Here is a 26,320-nt window from a genome sequence, read left to right as displayed (position 1 = left end):
CCGATCTGGCTGAAACTTGGTGTGTGTTCTTCCAAGAGATGCTACTAACTAAACATAACCTCGATACGCGCCAGTAGTGCTATCTCTCTGACTTTGCACGGACTTTTCAAACGACCCTCGTACTTGCGAACTATTTCCTACCGCACAAATCATCTCCTTGACAGAACGAAAGTCGAACTGAAAAAGATTCGGGTGCTCTACAGCCCAATACAGCGTATTGCATTCTTGAGGAGCTGGAGTCCTGCGCTGGAGCCGCTGTTAAGAAAGGAAGTGTGGCCTGGAGTACGTAACTCCTGAAGAATGCGTGCACTATACTGGCGAACTATTTCCTACCGCTCAAATCATCTCTTAGACAGAAGGAAGTCGAACTGAGGAGGAATATACACCCTTAGTTACAGAATATTGCTTCTTGAGGAGCTAGAGACCTCTTGATCCCTTGAGCAGCTGAGGCTGCTGAGCTGTAAGTAGAAAGTGATAGCTAGAAGGACCTAACTCCTGAAGAAAGCGCACCCTATACTTACAAACTATTTCCTACCGCACAATATCATCTCCTAGACAGAACGAAAGTCAAACTGAAGAAGATTATACAGCTCTAGCTACAAAAAATATTGCTTCTTGAGCAGCTGGAGTCCTCTTGATCTCTTGAGCAGCTGGAGACCTCTTGATCTCTTGAGCAGCTGGAGGCTGCTGAGCTGTAAGTAGGAAGTAAGAGCTAGAAGAATGTAACTCCTGAGGAATGCGCACCCTATACTTGCGATCTATTTTCTAATGTATGGGGGCCAGTAATAACTTGAATTCTACGTTTAATCTCCTTAACAAAAACTTACAGTTTTAAAAGTAATGTATAAGGATTGATTAAACGCCAAACGGTATACAAATCAGCAAGTACCCAACATTTCATTCATACTTCTACGTATCATACTTTTTTTGGAATGTACTATTAGATGTCACAGACCCTTTTGCTGGGGCCATTTTCATGCATAAAATATTTATTTAGTAATGAGTAGCACCCATTTAATTTAGATTGTAATAGGAGGAATCTATTCATGCACAGGTTTTAACAAAAAACTGTTGAATGAAAAATATAATTGTTTTGACGTCTAAAAATTAAAAATGCATATACCAACGTTCATATCGATTTTATTTTGTATTGTACTTATTTTTTTAATACTTGTTTTTCTATTTTTACAGATCTGAGCAGATGAGTTTGGTGCCAGCCTTCAGAAAAAATAGGTGAGTGATCCGAAATGTTTAAAATTGTTAAGTTATAATTGAATTAAATTTAATTTGACAAAAATTTGGAATAACCGCTCACACATTTTTGAAAAAATAGCAATACTTTCCTAACCAGTGTTAAAAAGTATCCCTTACATTGGTCCCACATTTACAAACTTGGCTCCTTACTACGTCACAAACTCCTTTATCCTTAATGACGTCAAATTCCTTCCGTTAAGAAACAGAAATCACGAAATTGCGCTTCCTCATTGCAATCTCCATTTTATAAGATCACTTCCCTTGGTAATACAAATCTATAAAATGGGCTGAATCCTCCCCTTATCCTAGAAATATCAGGATTTCTCCATAAATGCTGCAATTTCTGGATTTTATAAATAATATCCATTAAACAAAAAATAAAAAATAAAATCAACAATTAAACTCTTTAGAATCAATAATACGTAAGTTTTATTATTTTTGTCCACCATTTTATGGTATTGAGTCATTCGTGTTTTTTTAGTAAATCATCAATCCAGCATCCTTGAAGGTCGCCATAATATTTTTTTACGTGATAAAAAAAAGCCTTAACTTAATCCATATGTCTGTCGCTGACCCTATATGGTGTGATCGGCCAGGCCAGAATGTTACTCTTGTTATGCTCGCTAGGAATGCATGCACCCATTTCCGAATGGCCTAGATTTGACTAAACTTTAAGAAATTGGGTATGATGTCCATTGGCCTACATTATTATTATTATTTTTTTCTTTTGTTTATTAATGTAAATATTAAGTGCTTAATAATTATACGCTATTCATCGCAGTTAATGTCAAAACAAGCGATTTAACGGTAAATGTACATGACTCAACACGGTTCAAAGGAATCGTTTTTACAGTTTTCATTTACAATTTATTGAAATCATATTTCAATTTTATTTAAATGAAAATATAAATAAAATAATTTCATTTATTATTTTTTATTAAATAAAGTATTAATTGAACTAACCAGATGTTCCTTTAATCTGAGTTTTATGATGCAATTCGTACACCTGTAAGATATATTACAAGTAATCTTTTTGCTCATTAAGATTATTTAATTGGATCTATTCAATTTGTTTTGCTCAAAAAATTGGGGAAAAAATCGATTCTTATATTCAGCCTCAAGGGGATTGGGCGAAGAATTAGTTGATCAAGGGAAATATTTAGTAAAAAGTGAAAACAAAAAGTAAAGTAATCGCCTATTTTGTTCAGGCGGGGCTTACCGTCCCACTACCAAAATTAGGAGCCGTGGACGGAGGTGGCTAGCAATCATACTTTACTACAAAGTTCTCATATTAAACATTAAATAAAATACAAGACCTAGATTGAGGAATCGAATCCACTTACCAACAATACATCTTAGCATTGCGGGTCTAGCCTACAACCGCCTAACATACTTTACTATAAATTTCTCATATTAACCATTAAATAAAATCCAAGACCTAGACCAGGGAATCGAATCTACTAACCAACAATACATCTTAGCTTTGCGGGTCTAGTCTATAACCGCCTAACATACTTTACTACAAAATTTCTCATATTAACCATTAAATAAAATCCAAAACCTAGACCAGGGAATCGAATCTACTAACCAACAATACATCTTAGCTTTGCGGGTCTAGTCTATAACCGCCTAACATTCTTTACTACAAAATTTCTCATATTAACCATTAAATAAAATCCAAAACCTAGACCAGGGGAATCGAATCAACTAACCAACAATACATCTTAGCTTTGCGGGTCTAACCTATAACTGTTCGGTTATCGTGGCGCCTTGGATATTGTACACAGATGTTACAGTAAATACAGTTTATACTGAAGAAAATCAAGGCTGCAGAAGATTTGAATAGGTTATATAGTCCAGCAGTAGCGATATTAGATTTCTTTGTAAAGCGATGGACTTTGCAAATGTAAGGACCCGGGCACAGTGGTTAATGCATTGGTCTTCCATGCACAGATCCTGGTATTGATACTAGACTTTCTCCGAACTTAACAGCCTCTTACCACTCATTCTTGCTAACTAAGATTGTGAAAAGAGCACAGTCCCGGTGTCCGTCCAGCGTTGCACTGGAAAAAAGGCTGTAGTCGCCAACCACAGTAGTTTGAAGCTTCTTAGTTAATATTTAGGCCAAACTTTACACCAAAATACCAAACAGAAGTCATGGATAGAGGCGGGTAGCTAAACATAATTCACTATAAATACTGTTAATACATAAATTTTAGGGGATTTGAGCCCCTAAATTCCCCACAGGATTAGCCTGAATCACATTCTTGTAAACCTGGATAATCACAAAAATTAAAATGAATACAAAAAAAAATATGAAACAATATCCCAAAAATAGTTTTCTTATCTGCGGATTATCGCTCCTGCGGAAAATTTTAGCCACCGTTAATTTGGACTGGAGGGCGCCTACTTTTGCCTGTTGATTTATAATTTTGTTTTTGTTTATCTTTTTTTTTAGGTTATTTTTTTTTTGTTCTCTCTGCGCAAACATAACTACATAAATACATTTTCAATATATGTGTAATATGTACGTCATGTCTGGATATTTATTTTTTGTTATTTTGAGATAAAAAGCCTTTTTTTTATATAAAAATTCAGTAGTGATTTAAAAAATAGATATAAAAAAAATATAACGTTCTCCTAAATTTTGTTTATTGTACTGATAAAAGATTTTTTTTAAAGATGAATTCAGCTATTTTATGAAGATGATTTAACAAAAATATGGACATTTATTTCGATGAATCTTAAAGCCGTGAAGCTGATGATAACTTACTCCAACTTTGTCTTCTTGCTACTCAAGAGGATTGCATTGTAATCGCAAGTTCAAGTTATTTCCCTCTTAATTTGAAAAGAAAACACATTTACTAACAGTTGTAGTAAGTAATGATAGAATCACGTAACTCTTCGCACATTGTCGACCAATTGGGGAAATCTCTCCGTTAGACAATGCAATGTAATGGAGTACTGAATACTTGGTTTTAAGTATATTAAGTACTTATATATTTTGATGCCCGCTTCTCTTCGTTGATCGCTATATATTATCACTATATTTTGTAAATAATAGAGAGTAAAAGAATTAGGAGATGAGAAAGAAAGAGATATTGCTAAAAATAATGCTGATAAACGGTTCATGAAATTTTCACAAAAAATATACGCCATTTTGGATTACAGTTGACAGCATAGTCATATACAATTATTCCAGTCTTACAATTTTTCTATTGACCATAACAACTATATATATCTACGAGGGTCGTTTGAAAAGTCAGTGCAAAAATAAAAACTACTTAATTTTTTTGGGGTAAACCTTTTTTATTTTTCAACATAGTCTCCTTTTAGGCTTATACACTTCGTCCAACGCTGCTCTAGTTTGTTGATCCCTTCCGAATAATAGGATTTGTCCAAGTCTGAAAAATAGCCATTCGTTTCTGCAATCACCTCCTCGTTTGAATAAAATCTTTTTCCCGCCAGCCATTTCTTCATATTGGGGAACAAATAGTAGTCCGAGGGAGCCAAGTCTGGAGAATAGGGGGGGATGTGAAACGAATTGGAACCCTATTTCCCATTAATTTTGCGACCACAACTGCTGAGGTGTGAGCTGGTGCGTTGTCGTGATGGAAAAGGACTTTTTTTGTGGGCCAATCGTGGGCGTTTTTCTTGCAGCTCGGTTTTCAAACGGTCCAATAACGATGAATAATATGCACCTGTAATAGTTTTACCCTTTTCCAGATAGTCGATGAGGATTATTCCTTGCGAATCTCAAAAGACAGTCGCCATAATCTTTCCGGCCGAAGGAACGGTCTTCGCCTTTTTTGGCGCAGATTCCCCCTTCGTCTCAGGAGTGTAGTGATGTATCCATGTTTCATCCATAGTGACGAAACGACGCTTAAAGTCCTGCGGATTCTTCTGGAACAGCTGAAAACCGTCCTTGCAACACTTCACACGATTTCGTTTTTGGTCAAGCGTGAGCAATCGCGGCACCCATCTTGCGGATAGCTTTGTCATGTCCAAATGTTGAAGCAAAATATTATGTACCCGTTCATTCGAGATGCCCACAGCACTAGCAATCTCACGCACCTTCACTCTTCTGTCATCCATCACCATATCATGGATTTTATCAATGATTTCTGGAGTAGTAACCTCAATAGGGCGTCCAGAACGTTCAGCGTCACTTGTGCCCATATGGCCACTCCGAAAATTTTGAAACCACTTATAAACTGTTCTAATCGAAGGTGCAGAGTCACCATAATGTTTATCAAGCATCTCTTGAGTCTCCTGAGGCGTTTTGCCTTCCATAAAGTAGTGTTTAATCAACACACGAAATTCTTTTTCGTCCATTTTTTGAAAATCACTCGACTTCCTCGATTCAAACGAATGCCAAACACAAAGAAATAGACCGATCTGGCTGAAACTTGGTGTGTGTTCTTCCAAGAGATGCTCCTAACTAAACATAACGCGCCAGTGGTGCTATCTCTCTGACTTTGCACGGACTTTTCAAACGACTCTCGTATTTTGTAATTTATCTTTGTAATATAATAAAAGACTTTAATAAAATGTCCCAGGAAATTGAAGATGCTTTTAATGAATTTCATCTTGATCTGAATGTTCAGAAGACAATTTTGATATCCATAATGGGGACATTATCAAACCATCAGAATGTTCAGAAGACAATTTTTATCTCCATGATGAGGACATTATCAAACCATCAGAATGTTCAGAAGACAATTTTGATATCCATGATGGGGAGATTATCAAACCAGGAAATAGATCTACTCGTAGAATTATTTCAAGCGATTCAGAGAGTAATTTGGAAGATTCAGACAGTGATTCAACTATATTCAGTTGCTACTCGTGCGTTCGGCAATGTGTTAATTACTACTTATTCACGAATAGAACTCTATCCTTAAACCTGAGAGCCCTACAAGTCAAGGAAAATGGGAGATATGGGTTCGTCTTGTCCCCAACAGGGAATACAGGGACGGTTAGATTTGGAAGGCACAGTAGTGTTCTTGGTTAAAGTGGACGGACTTGCTGAAAATCGGGTTTGCAATTGGCTTAGTTTTTTTTTTTTTTTTTTTTTTAACACGAAGAGTATGATTGGCCGCTAATTCAAGGGTCTATGTGCAAGACTTTTCATGAAGAAAAGCGCCTTTAAAATGCAAACTCTCGCTGAACTCATTTAAGGGCAGGTTATATAAATTTAGATATACCTAATGAGCGCGTAAAAATGGTTATCCAACAATGCGGTCGCAGCCAATGACGGACAAAGATGTTTTTAATAGAATTGACCGGAAACCAGAAGTTTTCTGGTAGGCTCATAGCGTTAATCATTAAATATTTGCCTTTAATTAAAATAATGATATTAATAGCGTGTTTAGAGGAAATGGATTAGTTAAATGTTAAGCGTACTGAATTTCCACCCGAAGATCACTGGTTCGAATCCAGTTGCCGTTGCCAAGATTTTTTTTATCTTCTTAGGAGCTTTTTATTGCACACTGACCGGTGACGAACAGTGTTGTCTGTAACGAGAGAACACCGTCCGGAGGCCTGCAGTGCGCAGCCAGCCAGAAACACGCACAAACTCAATGTAATCAATTATTAAAGGAAACTTTTTTTTTTAAATGACCTGAAAACGGATATATCTTGTGAAAATTCGTTGACAAAAATTTTTGTACATCATCTCACTCACTTCCGCCTAAGGTGTATTGTGAGTGATGAAAATCTATTTAGAAAATGTCGTACGTACGTTTTATTGTAAAAATTAAACAACAATTGGCCACAATAAAACAATAATCATTTAAAAGAATAGAATTAAGTAACCAAATGATTGGAACTGTCAAAGAGTTACTTTGGCGGCACTGGAAACCAATAATTTGTGTGATTCAGAGACTCCGGCAGACTACAGTGTGAAAGACTGACTCAGAAAACGTGCTGCATTGACTTTGGATGATGCTCCAGTGTGGGCCTTCATTCTAGCTCGTATCCAACATCACTTCGTATCAACGTGTTACTGGTACCGAGATCTTAGTTCACTTCTTAATATTTTGATATTCACCTTTTTGCCAACGTCTCTATTATGAGATCAATTTTTTGGAGGTGGGGTGTTGGGACTGTAGAAATCTTAAGACTTCTCTTACTACAAAATATTTTCAAAGTATTCTTTAAAATTTTGAATTTTTGTCAAATCAACAAAAAAAAATAAACATCTAGAATTGCAATCTTATAAAGATTATTTAAAATAGATATTTTTTGTCACTTACAAAATGAAGCTTTTAAAAGCTTTACAGCTTTTTCAAAAAAAAGAAATGAAAAGAAAGGAAGATGAAAGGACGAACAAGAAGCCCCACTTATTGTGGAAGGGCACAAAGGAATAGGGATTATACTAGCTAGTTAAGTGACAGCACCCTTTTTAACACAGATTATGTTATTGGCTATCTGTTTGCGGTCAAATAATCCCTTGGGATTTACCATTCACTGACACTTCTTAAACTGTGCACCAACGCCAAATTATTCGCTTGTTTTTCTGTATTACAACTGATGATCTTCTAATTTTCACTCATCATCAGAGGATGATTTGACTATTGCTAGCCTATCACTCAGTAAGTGAAGCACAATTTCTCCATTTGCAAATAAAGCTCTACTCAACTGGTGCAAAATTCAGATTTTCTTTTTTCTGTTCTCAAGGCTGAAATTTTGAGTTGAGTTCCAAAGAAAATACAACAGCTAAATGGATTATCTATATTAACAAAATAGCTCATTAAACTGTTGGAAAATCCAGGTATTAGATCAACGGAATTATTTTCTTTTTAATTATTAATGAATAGTTTTCAGAACTATTACTTTCCTGTACATAACTAAGTTCAAAATAAAATTTTCAAATTTTAAGAAAATCTAAATTTTATTTTCCTACATATCTCGATCTAGAAGTTTCTTTCGTAAAGTAGCTAGCCAAGGAAATATAGTAGAAATATAGTCTCTAGTCTTAACAATCCTCCACGGCGACTTGAGAAAATTTAGACGTGGAATTTGGCATAGCAGGATTTTTTATAGCTCCTGAAACGTAGGGAGACACAAGCTGATTTCGTTGCCCGAGTTAGAGTTAGATACAAAGTAAAGAAGTCTTAGCAATATAAACGTTTGCGATTCTGTAGATATTGGAAGCTTTTTTTGGTCTGAGCCCCATAGTTCCATTCAGCATGTCCAGACAGGTTTGTGTTATATCATGGTGTAGATTAGTCGTCTGGTAATTGAGGCAAATCGGGGATCTTGCAGCTTCAGAACAAGGGAGATCTCGGTGCTAGGTAAAGTTAGGTACAAAGTAAAGGAGGATTAGCGATAGATTCTGTAGATATTGGAGGCTTTTTTTTTTTTTTGGTCTGAGCCCCATAGTTCCATTCTGCATGTCCAGACAGGTTTGTGTGTATCATGGTGTTGATTAGTCGTTTTGTTGTTTAGTGAAAGTTTCGATCGTTTGTCGAGAAGTCTAGAGGTGAAGTTTGAATCGTCTGTTTAGTTCTTTCCGTTTAAATATGAGTATATCCGATTCTACGTTTTAAAGAAAATTTTAATAATACAAACTACAATAAAACAGCAACATGAAGTCGTCAGAGTATTCACTTTTCTTTTTCTTTTTACTTGGACAATAGAAAGACAACATATATGTTTTCCTCACTACAAATAGAATTAATTTAAGTTGGTTTATTGCGATTTTCCTAGCTGATAAGAAATCTAGCAGATGCTCTAATAGTTTGGCCGGAAATACGTAAGTCTTAAGGACCGGATACTTTTTGGTATGAAAAAAAACAACAAAAAACAAACTAATATAATGATCAAGTAGCATTAACTCGAGACATCTGCGCATGAATCATGGATCTACGAAGAGATTAGCGAGTTCAGTATATCATTTCCAGCCCCCACCTCCCCAAGGCAACTGATGATGCCAACAAAACAAATACAAAAAAAAAGATGTAATTTTTATTAGCTATCATTTCCACAGTCATTATCAAATGACCGGAAAACCCATCAAAGAAGATTTCACCTAAAAAAAAAAACTTGTCAAATTCCTAATCACTTCTATTTGACTCATAGCACACCTGAATTTAACCAAAATTATCATTTCAGCAAACAAAACGGAAGAGCTTTAAATACCTTTGTTAAGTGCTAAATGATTTAGAATCTTATTTGTTCGTGAGAATGCCATAGGTCAGAAGTAAATTTTTTTTGATGTTCACTCAAAGAAGAATTATCTTGTCGCGTTTGAATTGTTTTATATTTATTTTTTTATAATTATCTCTATCCGGCTAAAAGAATTGTCGGTACAGATTCCATAATTTACTTTCACTGACAGGTTTTCACATGGCTATTAAAGCATCAGTCGTTAACAGATTTGTTTAGTTACCAAAACATATTTTTAGTTGGGCGACATTATTGCCCTCAATATTTTCTGTTATAATTTATACATTAATTAGGATTTAAATTTATAATAAGTGGAACTAAAAAAAGTGCTTATTTTTTCAAGTTACCTAACTAGGTATCAACTAGCAAACATACTTTACTATGAAGTTCTCATATTAAACATTAATACAAGACCTAGTCCGGGAATCGAATCCACTAACCAACAATACATCTTAGCTTTGCGGGTCTAGCCTATAACCGCCTTACATACTTTACTATAAATTTCTCATATTAACCATTAAATAAATTACAAGGCCTAGACTGAGGAATCGAAACAACTAACCAGCAATACATCTAAGCTTTGCAGGTCTAGCCTCTAACCGCCTAACATACTTTACTATAAATTTATTTTATTAACCATTAAATAAAATCCAAAGCCTAGACTGAGGAATCGAATCCACTAACCAACAATACATCTTAGCTTTGCGGGTCTAGCCTATAACCGCCTAACATACTTTACTATGAATTTCTCATATTAACCATTAAATAAAATCCAAAGCCTAGACTGAGGAATCGAATCCACTAACCAACAATACATCTAAGCTTTGCAGGTCTAGCCTCTAACCGCCTAACATACTTTACTATAAATTTATTTTATTAACCATTAAATAAAATCCAAAGCCTAGACTGAGGAATCGAATCCACTAACCAACAATACATCTTAGCTTTGCGGGTCTAGCCTATAACCGCCTAACATAATTTACTATAAATTTCTCATATTAACCATTAAATAAAATCCAAAGCCTAGACTGAGGAATCGAATACACTAACCAACAATACATCTTCGCTTTGCGGGTCTAGCCTATAACCGCCTAACATACTTTACTATAAATTTCTCATATTAACCATTAAATAAAATCCAAGACCTAGACTGAGGAATCGAATCCACTAACCAACAATACATCTCAGCTTTGCGGGTCTAGTCTATAACTACCTAACATACTTTACTACAAATTTCTCATATTAACCATTAAATAATATCCAAGGCCTAGACCGGGAATCGAATCCACTAACCAACAATACATCTTAGCTTTGCGGGTGTAGCCTCTAACCGTCTAACACACTTTACTATAAATTTCTCGTAAGAAATCTTATTAATCTTTCTTTAACTGATGGCTATTTATTACAAAATTTAAAGCTGAAAGAAAACTTTATTTGTGTGGGGGCCACACCTTTATTTTTGGCTTTGATTTAATAAAATCTTGTTCGATATTTTAAAGATGGCATTAAAATCAATTGATGAAATAAAATTCCTAATTCATTAATTACACATTTGTTAATTTCATTTTTTTTTTTTTTTACAGTAAAAAGAAAAGTTGGTCACACTGCTTGGATAACCTTTATTTACCAGCTGATCTGCCTGGCCAGTTACCGGCGGCCATCTTTAACTCGTTGCTCTTGTCTTTTTATTAACGTGAAATTTTAATTGAATATTAGTGAATGTTAAAAGCGAATACGACTTTATAAATTGTGTTTAAGTTACACTTAGTGCGTGATATACAGTTTTAGTGCGAATAGTGGTATAAATTATTTTAAATAGTGTCAAGTGTCAAGTGCTATTGGTTGACTGGTGATCTTGTTGAGATGCTGATGGATATTCCTTAAACAAGGTAAGACTTTATTATCATATATATTCTTTTATTCTTGCATGAAAATAGCATGTTATCATTTGTCGATTAAAAGTTCTAAATTACCGTTCTTATTAATTTTGTTTCCCGAAATGGTTTACTAAGCCTTATCGATGTATTCCTTGATATTTTCAATAGAATCGATATAGGTTCCGAATTGGTTTTCATTGTTTCCCCAAATAGGAGGATAAATAGAAGTAATAGGAGGATAAATTTCGGGTGTTTTCAAATTCGATAAAATTTAAATGTTTATATCTCTTTTTCTATTATACAGATTTTAATGAATTCTTTACCGTATTGTAGAGAAAAGTTACCTCTATAACTGGTGTAAATTTCAATGTTCTAGTAGATAATAGGTTAGACGTTATAGATGGTTGAATATGTGTGGTTTTAAAATTCGTCAAATTTTAAACCTTTGTTTCTCTGTTTGTATAGTTTAGATTTCAATGAATTCTTAGCCGAATTGTAACAGAAAGGTTAGCTCTATGAGTGGTGTAAGTTTTAAGGTTTTTATGATAGTAGTTAATTAGTTATAGCTGGTTAAATGTTGGTTGTTTTTAAATTCGTTAAAAATTCAAGTGAAACTAAAAAAGTTCTTATTTTTTCAAGCTACCTAACTAAGTATCGATTAGCAAACATACTTTACTATAAATTTCTCAAATTAACCATTAAATAAAATACAAGACCTAGACCAGGAATCGAATCCACTAACCAACAATACATCTTAGCTTTGCGGGTCTAGTAGCCTCTAACCGCTTAACATACTTTACTATAAATTTCTCATATTAAACCATTAAATAAAATACAAGACCTAGACCAGGAATCGAATCCACTAACCAACAATACATCTTAGCTTTGCGGGTCTAGTAGCCTCTAACCGCTTAACATACTTTACTATAAATTTCTCATATTAAACCATTAAATAAAATACAAGACCTACACCGGGAATCGAATCCACTAACCAACAATACATCTTAGCTGTGCGGGTCTAGTCTATAATCGCCTACAATACTTTACTATAAAACTCATATTATCCATTGAATAAAATCCAAGACCTAGACCAGGACCCCAACACATCTTAGCTTTGCAAGCTTTGCCTATAACCGCTCGGCTATCGTGGTGTTAAAACGGGAAGTTTAAAAGAAACAAAAAATCACCAGCTCTTACGGATTTGCTAAAAATAGCGGATTTATTCACCCAGGGGATTGTTTAAAGAAAAAATCAGGTTACCCATTGCTTACTTGATCTTAAGATTTTGACCTCTTCACATGATTAGCCAAGATCTGTCCCCCTCAGTCCTGTTTGGTCGGTAAACTAATGCTATAAGATTCGAGTAGTCAGTAGGAAACAGGTCTATCAGCCACCAACTGGCTACAACTTCCTTAAGATTCCAGTAATTCCAATTGACTAACTCAGAAATCATCTAATTGATCTAGACTTAATCGTTATGACTGGTTTTTTTTTTTTTTATAGTCTTTATAGAACTAAAAGATCGGTCCAGGAAGAAAAATCTTTTTTAGTTAAAATTCTTGGTAAAATTATGGTGACTCATCCATAAATATTATTATGGAGAGATTAAGACGAAAATTATAGTTTCTAGCATAGACCATTTCTAGGCCAAAACTAGGAATCTAGGCATTATGTCCCAGTAATTTCATCCTACCAGTTAATTAAAATAGAACATTCCATAAATAATTCTTTGATGACGGTTATAGATTTCTTAAGTTTGAAGCTGTTACAACATTCTAGAGTGAAGATATAGTCCATATTTTGGACTATAGACGATTAAATGATTTTCAATTTCCTTTTTACCTCTTCCTCCACCCATAAAAGGAAATGTATTCTTGCAGTTTTTCTGTTTTGATTTTTGACCGGAAGTTCCACGTTTCGAAGTGCTGTGATTATTTTTTAAAAAAAGTTGGGCACATATTCGAATTGTTTGTATAATTATAGGTTTGAAGATCTATAAATATAATTTGTATACTGTTTAAAAAAGTTAGGTATAAGGGTTGATTAAAGGACAAAAAAAGATACACAAATCAGCAAGTACCCAACATTTCATTTATACTTCCGCTTGTAATTTCAGCCATCTAAAAAACGTACGAAAAAACTTGTGTTTTATTTAAGAAAAGTTTCCATTTTGTTTTTAAACTGATTTCCGATTGGAATCGTCGCTAATTGATCCAAAATCAGAAAACCGGAAGTACGATTTGTCTAAATTGGCCTAGAGTTTGCAATTTTTTTTTTTTAGAATTCATGACCAGATCTATTTATGAAGATAATTCTTTTGTGGTTAGTTAAATTAAAAAACTGTTTACATTGGAACTGTTTCGTCTGCCAGTAGAATGCGGCTACATAAATGCGGTTAAGAGATTATTGCATTATTTACAAAAAAAAAACCTGGGTTCTCCCCAGGGAGAATGTGGAAGTTAGGTAAATATGTTTGTATTTTTCATCCACCAGTTAGTTGAAGATTAGCCAGACAGAGGGCGTACTGTTCGAGATCGCTGAGTTCGCGCCTCACCGCTGTTGACTGACTCAACATCAAACTATTTGAAGAATGCATTTGATGAACTTATCTTTGGAAAAAAAAGAAATTAGTATTTTTGTAGCTGTTAATTTTTTTTTGGAACTTTATAACAAATTTTTTGAAAACTTGTCATTTTTACTTTCGCTAGTTCATTGAAAAAGAAAAGTAGCGCGTTTCCATCAAATTTTCGAATTAATGCAATCACTGGAATAATTTTAATTTTCTTTTTTTGAGGCTTAGGGCTGATGTTTTCACTTCCTATTTCCATAGCCCTTTTATGCGACCCTTTTCTTGTTCAGTTGCCTACCCTATTCCTACTAAAAAAAACCATTTCTGCCAGAGTTTCAACATTTAAAGGGAGAACTCATTAGAAGAGCACAGGTTTTGCATCTTGTATTACGCCAGGTTATATTAGAGCAGGGATGGCGAACTTTTTTTGAGACGTGGGTCAAATTTTGTTCATTTTTTTTTTTTTAGTACTAGCTCTTGGGTCACTAATGCCCATTTGAACAAGAGTTAAGTTTAAAAATTTGTAAACTGAATATTTTCAAAACTAAACATCTTTAAAAATTCAGTTGGCTTAACTGGGTAAAACGGGACGAAACAAATGGCTATGGAAGTCTCTTTTTACCAAACATAACTGAACAAAACCTTACAAAAGGTGTTTTATCTGAAGAAAAGATCTAAATATGGTTATTTGCTTTGGGTTGTCGATTTTTTTTTAACAACCAAAATATGAGTAAAATTATACAATTTTCTTTGATATTTTGTAAACATTTTTGCTTTATTTCAAATACTACAAAAAGCATTTGTCGTCATTTGCGTTTTTAGAACTGTAATGATCAAACTAAAGGTTATAGATAGCATTTAAATTGCTTTTGTGTCAATGCGTGATTGAAAAAAAAATTACAGATAGAATATAAATTATCCACACAATTAGAAAAAATCTAAATCAACCCGCATTGACAAACAAATGGTTGCCTAGCAATTGTGGGTCAGTGAAAAAGCTTGCGCGGGTCATAGGTTTGCCGCCATCACTGTACTAGAGGAACTTCCTTTTCCAAAATAGTGATGTCCGGTAGACCCTTAGATTTTCTCTTCCTAGGAGCTCACTGTCCGGTGATGGACAGTGTTATCTGTAACGACAGGGCACTGAAAAAAGCTCCGGGCGCCAATAACCTTAGATGTTGACGCGCCTTAAAACATAAAAATAATAATAATAATAACCTGACTTTGCGCATGATCAATGGGAAGGTAACAGTACTAATCTTTAAGCGTAGGAAAATCAGTTTTACCTTGGGCTGCCAATTAACCCATTTTTGGGGAGGAATATGTGAAAATAATTCTATCCACTTTAATTTTCTTTAGAATAGGTTGTTCAAAGAAAAGGGAATATTTAATTCTAAAATTCAAACTACGTGGAAGTCTCGTAGTTTTAAATGGCGTGAGTTTTAAATGACGTGCTAATATATTCCCTCATTATTTGATCTGATCCTATTTATTGATTGCCCTACGCCATTTTTTTAAAGGGCAACTAAGCGTGCCATTAAATTTAATGTTAAGGGAGGGGGAAGTACGTCAATTAAATTCTAATGATGACAAAGTAATCAGATTTTCATCGTACAGTTATATTTATGACAAAGACTTCATTGCGTTAACATTGCTTAATACTGACCCAAACAATGTACGCTAAAAACTAAAAAAAAAATCTGAATAATTATTCATCAAATTTCCCCCAGATGACAAAGTTGTGAATCCCAAGTATTGCTCCCAGTGAATTCCATAATGTACTTGAATAACTGTTCGATGTGTAATAGCGCTTTCATCACAGATTTATCTAATGAGTACCTATTCTTTTCCTTGAAATTGCATTATTGGAAATATCCAGGACCAACAATTGGAGAGAATTTTGAATGATTTATTGGTTTTAGTGGAATAAACTATATTGAAGGCTTCAAATTAAATAATAATAATAATAATAATAATACTTTATTTTTAAAAAGTATATAAGTACATTAAATTTTTAGTACAAAAGTATAATGGCTACATGCAGCCGTCTGCCAGAGTTTACTAATGTTTAAATGAAAATACTCTTTCTCAATAAAACAAAGAAAGCTAGACCTAAAAAGACATGAAATAAAAATGAATAAAGTAAATAAATAAAAAGTATAAACATAAAATAATAATAGTGAACTGCTACAGAACAAAAAGAAGAGACCAACATTTATAACAAATTAAATAAGAAAGTGCAAAAACGAAAAAAAGTTCAAAATAAATAATACAAAAAATAAATGAAATGTACATAAAAAGAAATTCTAAGAAGAATCCACAATCCAGATATACCGAACTCTCCAAGCATGACGAGCATAGCGGATCAATGGGCGTGGATTTACTTGGCCGGATAAATAAGCAATAATTTCATCCCTTGCAAGAGTTCGCTTATTGAAATAAAGAACTCGAAATTCCGCCAATAGAGGACACTCACCCAGAAAATGATATATCTCTTCGCGGGTATTGAAGTTACAAAGAGAACATATTTCAAGGTCGGAATCTCTCTCAAGCCAAGGTCTACAATTTAAATATAGTAGCTCTCCCCTCAGCTTAAATAGCCAGCGAAGTTCAGAGTGGCTTAGATTCTCGGAGAAAGAGACCGTAACCTTTTCCCGATGGTCCGAAATCAAGACTCTATACAATAAAAACCGGTCGGATGCTACTGCACGATTTACAGACTCCACCAGACGAGACTTATTAATAGCATCTGGAAGTTGCAGAAGTTGTTTAGGACAATCAGAAGGGTCAACCAAAGAGAAATGAAAATCATATTGGTAACACCTGGAGAGGGTGAGCCAATGTTTAAACCAATAGACCTTATTATTAATAATCTGGAGGGCAACAATTTTAGATAGGCGGTGATCAGGCAAGGAAAGAACTTTAATTAAATATTTTATGTGCAAATGAAGGGTATGGGATTCAAAAGGAGGCAACTCAGTCTCTATGGCTAGCATGTAAGAAGGTGATACTAATGGTAAACCATACAACTTCTTTATAAAAAATCTTTGAAATTTTTCTAAGATTTCATAAGATTGAAAGCCCCAAACTTGGGAGCCATAGCAGACTACTGCGCGTGAGACACTCTTAAAAACTTGTATTTTAGCATTTAATGGGATGTTGTTATTTGAAATAAATTTGGACCAGACCCTGTTTAGACCAAGTTTAGCCGAGGAGACTCTCTCTTCAAGATGGGGTATAAAGGAAAGGCGGGGAGTTAACATTACACCAAGGTACTTGTACCGGTTTACAATCTCAATTCTTTCGCCTTTGTAAAACCACTTCTCAGATGCCGCAAGTCTGCCTCCCTTACGAAAAATCATTATCTTTGACTTCTTAAGATTTACTTGTAAATTCCATTGGTCACAATAATTTGCTAAGATATTAATATTTCTTTGGAGACTGACTGGGTTATCGGTTATGAGAACAAGATCATCCGCATAAAGCAATATTTTGATCTTAGTGCCTCCTACTATAATGCCACCTTCTAGGATAGACGGAAGGTCGTCTACAAACAGAGAAAAGAGAATAGGGCTTAAAAGACATCCCTGTCTAACTCCTGAACCCACCCGGAAATATTCAGAGATTCCATCTCTACCACGGACTGAGGATAAGGCTGAGAAATATAATTTCTTTAAACATATCAGAAATTTAGAGGAAATACCCAGGTTGAACAATTTTAAAAAAAGAGAAGAATGATCTACGGTATCGAAGGCCGACTTCAAATCTACAAAAAAACAATAAATTTTCTTGCCTCTTTCAGAAAGTTTAAGGTTTATTAAACCAGTTAAAATGAAAATATTATCGACAGCGGAATAACCGCGCCTAAACCCTGCCTGGCATTCGCTCAACAAATTATTTTGTAACACAAAATGTTCCAACCTACGGAGCAACAAAGATGTAAATATTTTAGCTAGAGAGTTTAAACATGAAATGCCCCTGTAGTTGGAAACCTCATTGATATTTCCTTGTTTATAAAGAGGAAATATTATAGATTTACTAAATGATAAAGGAGGATTGCCGCTTTCATAAATGTAATTAAAAAAGGCTAAGAGACTGTCAATAAAGGTAGAAGTTGCATTTTTGTAAAATTCATAAGTTATACCATCAGGCCCTGGTGCTTTATTGTTTTTAAGGAGAGAGAGAACATGAAGAAGCTCATCAAGTGAAAAAGGAGAATCCAGTTCATGCGAAACAATAAATGGATCTGCATAAGAAATTAAGGAAACTAAAGGGGGATTGAGTAAAGTTTTGAAATGAGACACGAGAGTGTCCATAGAGATATTGTTACCACAGATAAAATGCTTTCGACGAAAACTATTCACTAAATACCAAAACTGTTTAGAGTCGCAAGCAGCTTTAAGTTTATCGCATAAGGAGGAGTAATATTTTCTTTTAAGGCTGGTACAGAGCAAAAAATACTTTTTATTTTCTTCACGATAAACGTTTTTCACTAAGATAGAGTTAGTTTTCCGAAATAGGTTCAAGAGCCTAAAGGCCCTTTTTCTTGCTTGGAGGCAACTATAGTCAAACCAAGGATTTTTTGGTAGGAATTAAGATATGAGGATAAAGAAGCAGGAGAAGGACATGAGTGCTTGATGCAGACCGTCAAAATGTCGGCAAATTGTTGAGGATCATCAGGAAAATGAGAAACGCCATTTATTTCATTATCTAAATTCTGCCTATAAATATCTCTATCTTTTTCTCTCCAGATAAGCTGAGGAAGAAGTGGCAACGTATTATTGCATATTACCTGTTCTAAACGTATAGAGAGCGATAAAGGCAAGTGGTCCGAGTAAGTTTCACTAAGAACGGCAAAATGATCAATAAACGGTAGACAGTCGAATGATACACAGCCTAAATCATTCACCGAGCAGCCCATAGAACCAATGAAAGTGAATGCACCCTCCCTATCATCTTCAAAACGGCCATTCAGAATTATCAGATCATTATTATCACAAAACACTAGAAATCGTGAACCGGCCTTATTTAAAACAGTATCTTTAGATGACCTGACAGGAGAACATTTAGGATTGTTGGGAAGTAAGTCGTCTGGGAGAATCTGGGACAATCCAATCCTAACGTTAAAATCACCCAACAAGATTAATTTTCCAGACGGACACAACTCTATAGACTCACAAAGGTTAGTGAAGTCATTATCCCAGTCATTACAGTTTAGGTATACCGGAATTACAAATATCAGTTCACCTTTTTGCCTGATACAAACCACAGTACGTCCTCCCAATGTAGAGTAGTAAAAATTATTCTTAGAACGTTTTATACCACACAGCATTCCACCACTAGCTCGCCCATGCTTGGAGGTTTTCCTAGCTGAAACCCACATTAAATTATGATCTGGAAAATAATTGTTAAAAAAATTATAAGAGTCCTCTAAAACAAAAGTTTCTAAAAGAAAAAAAATATCATATTTTCTCAATAAACATAAAAAAGAAGCTGAAAAATTTACAATTTTAGACCGCAACCCAGAAACGTTGTAACATATTAAGGAAATAGACGTAACAGCAATGGATGTATTCCTCTGACAGACAGCCGGAAAATCTCAAGACGTCCCACGACGAACCGACGAAGATAGATCCGGGGTTACCTTACTGGCCTGATGAGCAACACGAGCGAAGTAGTCCTTCGGTAAGCTATCAGATCGGAGAGCCGACACAAAATCAGAAAGATTTCCTCCAATTAATTCATTGAGCTTCCGTACTCCATCTTGGCCAGCACAGCACAGGCCGTCCCGAGAGGACCACACGAACTTACATCCCTCCACCATCAGACAGTCAGAGCGCACCTTCACTTTGATGTCTCTATTCAATCGCAGAATTTCTCTCCTGAGTAACAACAATTTAGTTTTCTTCTTCCTAGTTACTTCCGGGAGGTCCTCATGAATAACAAAGCCTGTACCTCTTAGAATCTTTGCAGAATTAAGAACCATTAACTTATGTTGGATACAAGAGAATGACACTAAAATAGGTTTATTCACTTTGTCTCTGGAGCCTAGAGGAAACACATAAAGATGCTCAACAGAAATATCCAGCTTTAGTACTTCACGACAGAAGTCAGAGATTTTCACACTCAAATCGTCTGTCGAAGAGTGTTTAATTCCTTTGAAAATCAAATTATTTCGACGAGATGCAATTTCAACTCCTTCAACACGAGATTCTGTTAACATATTCATTGATTTAATGGCCTCCAATTCAGCTTTCAACTGAGCGTTTTCCTCTTTAAGTGAAATTATATCGTCCCTAAGAGCCGAAAATTCGACCTTAGTAGCGAGAGGGGCCAATTTATCATCCAACAGACCGGACATGACTTCTTTTATTAGAGACACTAATTGGGAAGTATCCATTTTTTCCATTGTTAAATCTGTTAAAGAGATTTTTTTAGATGTGGGAGCAGAATCACCAGGAGAGCTTCGCTTCAAATTAAATAGTTTTCTTAAATTGGCGATTTGATGATGTTATGTTTGAAGTAAAAGTGATTTTTGCTTTGATGATCGGATGTTTTGGGCACTAGATGAAAATTCTGCCTCTAAATACTTGCATGGTCCGGAGGATTCCCTTTCTTTCTCTTCTGCAGTGTGCGCAAATCCATTATTATATTTGTAAATGTGATTAGGCACACAGTGCTAGGGAATATCCCTTTGATCCCTATTGTATCCCTGACTAGTTTCGAACTTCATCCATCGTAGGGCGGTAGATATATTTTTTTTTTTAACTTTTATTTCTGCAAGCTCCATACAATGTATAATAAATACATGCTGGTATATAACATTTAACATCAATAATCAAAATAATAATTTATGGAATAGTAATAGTTGATAATACTACCAAAATGATAATATTAAATTAAATGATAATAAACCTGAGCTAAATTAAATTGAAATAATGCAAAAATATATAGATACTTGAAACAATTACAAAGCAACCGATTTTTGAAATTAATATAATTAAATTTGTAAAATTAATAAAATGTAAATGTCAATTCAATTTTGGGTCGATTGGCTTACTTTACAATTTATCAAAATTGATATTATTTACAAATTTTACAAATAACGGTAGAATTTCGGTATGCAGCAGTGACAAGTGATTCAATTCCAAGTTATTTAACAAAATAGCCCGAATTAAATGAAGGCGAAAATTTTCAAGCAGTGAATGAAGGCGGTAGATTAATGAGATTGGTGTAGAGATTTTGGTTTCACTTTCGTTTCCGTCTCGCATTAACTGAAACAGCAGGCGTGGAGTAACATCGGCCTTATGACCACCTTTGTAGAGCAGGAATTGGTTCTGTACAGTCAAATTCGAGTCTTGTGAGAGTAAAGTCGGGAAAAGTAGTCTTGTTAGTCAGTTTAACGGAGTACATGAGTAGAAAAGACAAAAGTTGGTTGCCCAAAGTTAAGCCGAGGTACCTGACATGGATAGAACCCGGTACCAGAATATTGTTGTGTCTAATCAGTCCATCGAGGAAAGATCTAAGTTTAGATCTAAGTATGGCGTTAATCTAGTCAAGATTTATTTCGATTTTCCACTTAATATTTAGTCAATTTATTACAGATTAAAATAGTTTTTATCATTAAGTCCCTGGCGGGTAAACGAATCAAATATTTTTAACTTCCTGTCTACAGCGGAATGTTCACAGACATCCTCAACACTTTTATGGGAGGGCTACCTCAAAAACTTTGTACTTTTTGTGAAAATTGAGATTTTCCAAAAATTTTACCCCATCTCAATACCTGCTTTCCCGAAGGCTAATATATCAAATACTTTATCTCAGTAAATATCACAAAATTCAAACTACAATTTCGTGACAGAATTCGTTAACAGTTGTTTTCTGTTTCTAAGTTAACTAAATAGAAATATTCCAATCACCTACCTCAACAACAAAACAACAACAGCCTCAATATGCAGAACTACAAGAGAGAAACCAGTTTTCTGGTATAATTATTATACAATCATGTTAATTATATTTCTAAGAAAGGCCAACTCTTTTTCTAGAATTTTGTTACAAGATACTAGTCTTTCTTCTTCATCTTTGATAATTTTTTTTTTCTAATTTGCAATTTGTTTTAATTTTTTGTGTATGTGTGTTCAATATACGTGATAATGTACACGAACTACAGAGTAGTGAGAGTTGATGACGTGAAGAACATACATTAATTAAATGTTGCGTAGTATGAAATTGTCTTTCATATTTTTTAATATCATGATCGCAATTTATCTATTTTATTTTCTATTTATCTGGGCATTAATCGAATTCCTCTTGACAAATTATACAAATACAAGTAATGGAAGGGTGCCGCGGTAGCCGAACGGTTCGAGGCAAAGCCCACAAAGCTTAGATGTATTGATGGTTTAGTGGATTCGATTCCCGGTCTAGGTCTTGTATTTTATTTAATGGTTAATATGAGAAATTTATAGTAAAGTATGTTAGGTGGTTATAGGCTAGACCCGCAAAGCTCAGATGTATTGTTGGTTAGTGGTTTGCATTCCCGGTCTAGGTCTTGTATTCCATTTAATGGTTAATATGAGAAATTTATAGTAAAGTATGTTAGGTGGTTATAGGCTAGATCCGCAAAGCTAAGATGTATTGTTGGTTAGTGGATTCCATTCCCGGTCTAAGTCTTGTATTTTATTTAATGGTTAATATGAGAAATTTATAGTAAAGTATGTTAGGCGGTTATAGGCTAGACCCGCAAAGCTCAGATGTATTGTTGGTTAGTGGTTTGCATTCCCGGTCTAGGTCTTGTATTCTATTTAATGGTTAATATGAGAAATTTATAGTAAAGTATGTTAGGTGGTTATAGGCTAGATCCGCAAAGCTAAGATGTATTGTTGGTTAGTGGATTCGCTTCCTCAGTCTAGGTCTTGGATTCTATTTAACAGTTAATATGAGAAATTTATAGTAAAGTATGTTAGGCGGTTATAGATTAGACCCGCAATACTAAGGTGTATTGTTGGTTAGTGGATTCGATTCCTATTCTCTTGAGTCTTCGCCTTCTCTCTATCGTTTATCTCCTTGAAGCTAATCTTCTTCTTGTCGTTCATCCTGGCGTTTCCTTATTTCTGATATGTGAGTCGCTTATCAATACTGATACGTTGATCAAGAAAACGTTTATTAAGAAACAAAAAATGTTTCAACTACGATTTTAAATAATATAGAAAGAGTTAGTCGTTGCAGAGTCTTGATAAAACTTGTTTAAAAAAGAATTTCTTTTTGAGTTTGTTAGTAAACAAAATACGTTTTTAATAGACCTAATTACAGTATTAGAGAAGACAGAATGAAAGAACTGCACAGGTGTTTGAAGGTCCTTTTATTTGCCATTATTGCCGTCATTTAAAACGCATAGCAAATAAACTTAGGATTAGAAAAATCATCGATAAAAATATCACGATAATCAAAATTATTTTTATCCTAATTATTCAATCTATACTAATTTACAAGTTATATAAATAATAAAATTAAATTTTTTCATTCATAATGTTTAAAAATAACGGTCATTAACTACGTCACTGGCATTTAGAAAATAATTTCACCAATAAGGAAACTTCCTTAAAGTATGAGGAATCATTTGTTTGAACAATTGCCAATGATTCCCGGCACTGCAGACAGAAATTCCCTTATAAGTGATTGTCATAAGTGTAAATACGTACTTTGTACTTTTCCGTGAATGTGCCTGGAGGCATCTAACATCATCGGAATTCAAGTTAATCTTAATTATCAAAGTAATGTTGAATTTTCTATTAAAACTTTTTAATTATGCATCTTACTTTCCGCTTGTATCTTTTTCGATTTCCGTGAACTGTAATGATTTAATATCATGACATTTACAATTTCCTATAGCGAGACAGTATGCTACCTGCATTCACTCAAGATTCATTCTTACACTCTGTTCCCGACGTCACTCTACTCGTCATCCATTTGGGCCAATTATTTTAGAAATAGTTTATATTTAGTTCAGAACATCAGAAGCTGACCTAGCATCGGACTCAATCACATTCAGACATTGCGTTCACTCACTGAGGATTCATTCTTACACTCTCTTCATGAAGTCACTCTACTCGTCATTCTGTTCAGGCCAATTCTTTTAGAAATCGTTTATATTTAGTTAACCCTAGTTAGTTACTTGGTTAATCCTCGTAGGGGAAAGTGGATTAGCCACTTCTTCAGGGTACTTGGTGTCCCTGCGGGTATTTCAGCCTAACAACATGAACATGAGCAATATATACTGTTACACCCTAATAAATTTACACAGTACACATAGGGCACAGTCATCTGTACACGGTGGGGGGCTTATTAGCTCGGGGAACCGTTGTGCAGATTGGGTCAGGATGAGGAGGAAACGGCTTCTCACCTGCTGTTCGATGGCGCTATGAAACCTTTGGAACTTTAAGACCAAAGGAGATAGTAGCGCAAAAAGAACTAGTAGGGAAAGTCCTTAACCTCTTTAGTAGGGAAGCTTTGGTCTACTTGATCCAAAGGGGAAGGCACAATAAGCCTCTTGTAGCTGCGATGCCGTGGGGCGTAGGTCCCGTCCCGATAATCTAATCTAATCTATTGGGTTAATGCTAATAGCCATTCTACTTTTAGTCAGTAATATTATCCTTTATTCTATTGCCAGCCCTTCAGCCTCCCTAATCAAATCACAATATTCCGCTCTATTCCTATAAATTAATAGTTACATAAATCTCCTTTTCGTGGCTGAACTCATCGACATCAACCTCAACTACAATTAACAATCTGGTTCACATAAGAACTGGAATACAGGAGGCAGTTCACAGTGGGGAGGTTATATTTTAGGTTTGGTTTTTAGGGTATCAATTAAGGAACTAGGGCTGATGGTTTGCATAAAGTATTTGTATTTGGGGTCCAGCCTTTTGGGTACTGCCCGGAACATCGATCTAATATTTTTCGATGTAGAATCGAACAAAAAGTGTTGAAATTAGTGATCCCTAGCCCTGTGCTGTCCCCTTCTTAGTAAACAAAATGCCATTATAACTTAAATATAATTAATTATTTAATAAATATTCAAATTATGAACAAAAATGCGATTAATAAGAAATTTTAATATAATTATATGTCTCAATTAATGAATCACGCATTACCTTGTAGCTGCGTGTCGGACAGGTGTAGACTGCTGTTCTCCATACCACGCCTCCGGACTCTATCCTGTTTATTTAGACTTGATCCTTTCTTTCTATACTTTCCGTACACTAACAATGATCTTGAGTCTTGCAGGTGGAATATTTTTTTTTTTTCTTAAACGAAACTAGGGAATTATGCTAGCTATTTACCTCACAGGTGCTATGAGGTAACCTTTTTAATTAGACGCACGTGCAATCTTTCAGCTTCTACCTGAGTTATTGGATTTATTTATTTATTAATTTTTGATCTCCTTCAGAATTTGTACCTTCCTTTTTAGTTCATTTTTAAAGAGTATTGCTCATAGAAGAAAATCTATATTAAAAATAGTACTGACTTTGCCATTTCCTGTATCATTTTTCCCTTTTTTCTTTGACTAAACTCGCTCCCTTAAAATCCCCGAGGTTATCCCAGCTTTACAACATGAACAACACTTAAAGTTCCAATATTTAAACTCATAAGGACACACTGAAGTAGATGTTCGATATCCTGAGCGACTTTTTGAAGATAATGTTAGTACCACTCTCCCTTAGACAAATACATTTTTTGAACTCCCTAAATTCAGAACTTTTTTTAAAAAAAACCTACTAGTTCTTTGAGGATAAATCGTCTTGTAGCCCAATTCAATAAATTTCTTTAGCGAAGTTTATCCCCAATTATTCGTGTTCATGGTTACTTCGCACGAGCTCAACTAATAAGCCCATAGGGCATAAAGGGCTGTCTTTCGCAACGATTTTTAAAAAGGGTGACCATAATTATATCCAAGGATAAGCTCAGGTGTCTCCCCTTAATTCTAAACTGTGCTTAATGCAAAATGATCCCTAATTGCTCCTTAAAACCCAAATAAGGGGCAAAACGTAAAAATAAATTAATAAAAATAAGGTAAACAGCCCTTATCAGTAACTGCGACCACCATTTTTATCCTGGACTACCGGAAGATTGTAATTTAAAAAATTTTTAAAACTTAAATTAGTAAAAAAAATACAATGTTTGTGCTCTCCAAAACTCAGCGCACCTCAAAACGGTGAAAATTACTTATCAAAACTTTTGCCTCACACTCAGTACTTCCGTTTCTTGCAGATAGAAAATTAGAAAATCTAACTTTGGAACCAAAAATGATTCCACATGGAATTATTAAGCAAATATTTTCACTGTTTAATAAAAAAAAATGATTATTATAGAAAATAAAATTATTACGCTTAAACTCTGTTCAAAAATCACTTCCGATAAAAAAAAACGAACTTAAATCCGAAAATAT

At 34.6% G+C, this 26,320-nt stretch overlaps 1 protein-coding gene and 1 long non-coding RNA gene across 4 annotated transcripts in view; one reads left to right on the top strand and one right to left on the bottom strand.

The window, feature by feature from the left end:
* The window catches only part of LOC141461368 (uncharacterized), a 214,602-nt gene that overhangs the window by 82,801 nt on the left and 105,481 nt on the right, over window positions 1-26,320 (top strand). For all 3 annotated transcript variants that reach the window (XR_012462825.1, XR_012462826.1, XR_012462827.1), the window contains exons 2-3: window positions 1,192-1,233; window positions 11,010-11,315. This is a non-coding gene — a long non-coding RNA (uncharacterized lncRNA). The remainder of the gene's footprint in view (window positions 1-1,191; window positions 1,234-11,009; window positions 11,316-26,320) is intronic.
* LOC141461364 (uncharacterized) overlaps window positions 1-26,320 on the bottom strand; it is a 159,285-nt gene that overhangs the window by 43,751 nt on the left and 89,214 nt on the right. The window lies entirely within an intron of this gene.

This window comes from Rhodnius prolixus, unplaced genomic scaffold (assembly GCF_049639745.1).
Source record: "Rhodnius prolixus isolate KJV_2025 unplaced genomic scaffold, Rpr scaffold_6, whole genome shotgun sequence".
Classification (NCBI taxonomy): Eukaryota; Metazoa; Arthropoda; class Insecta; order Hemiptera; family Reduviidae; genus Rhodnius; species Rhodnius prolixus.
The sequence above is the reverse complement of the archived record's forward strand: the minus strand, read 5'-3'. Positions and strand labels throughout refer to the sequence as shown.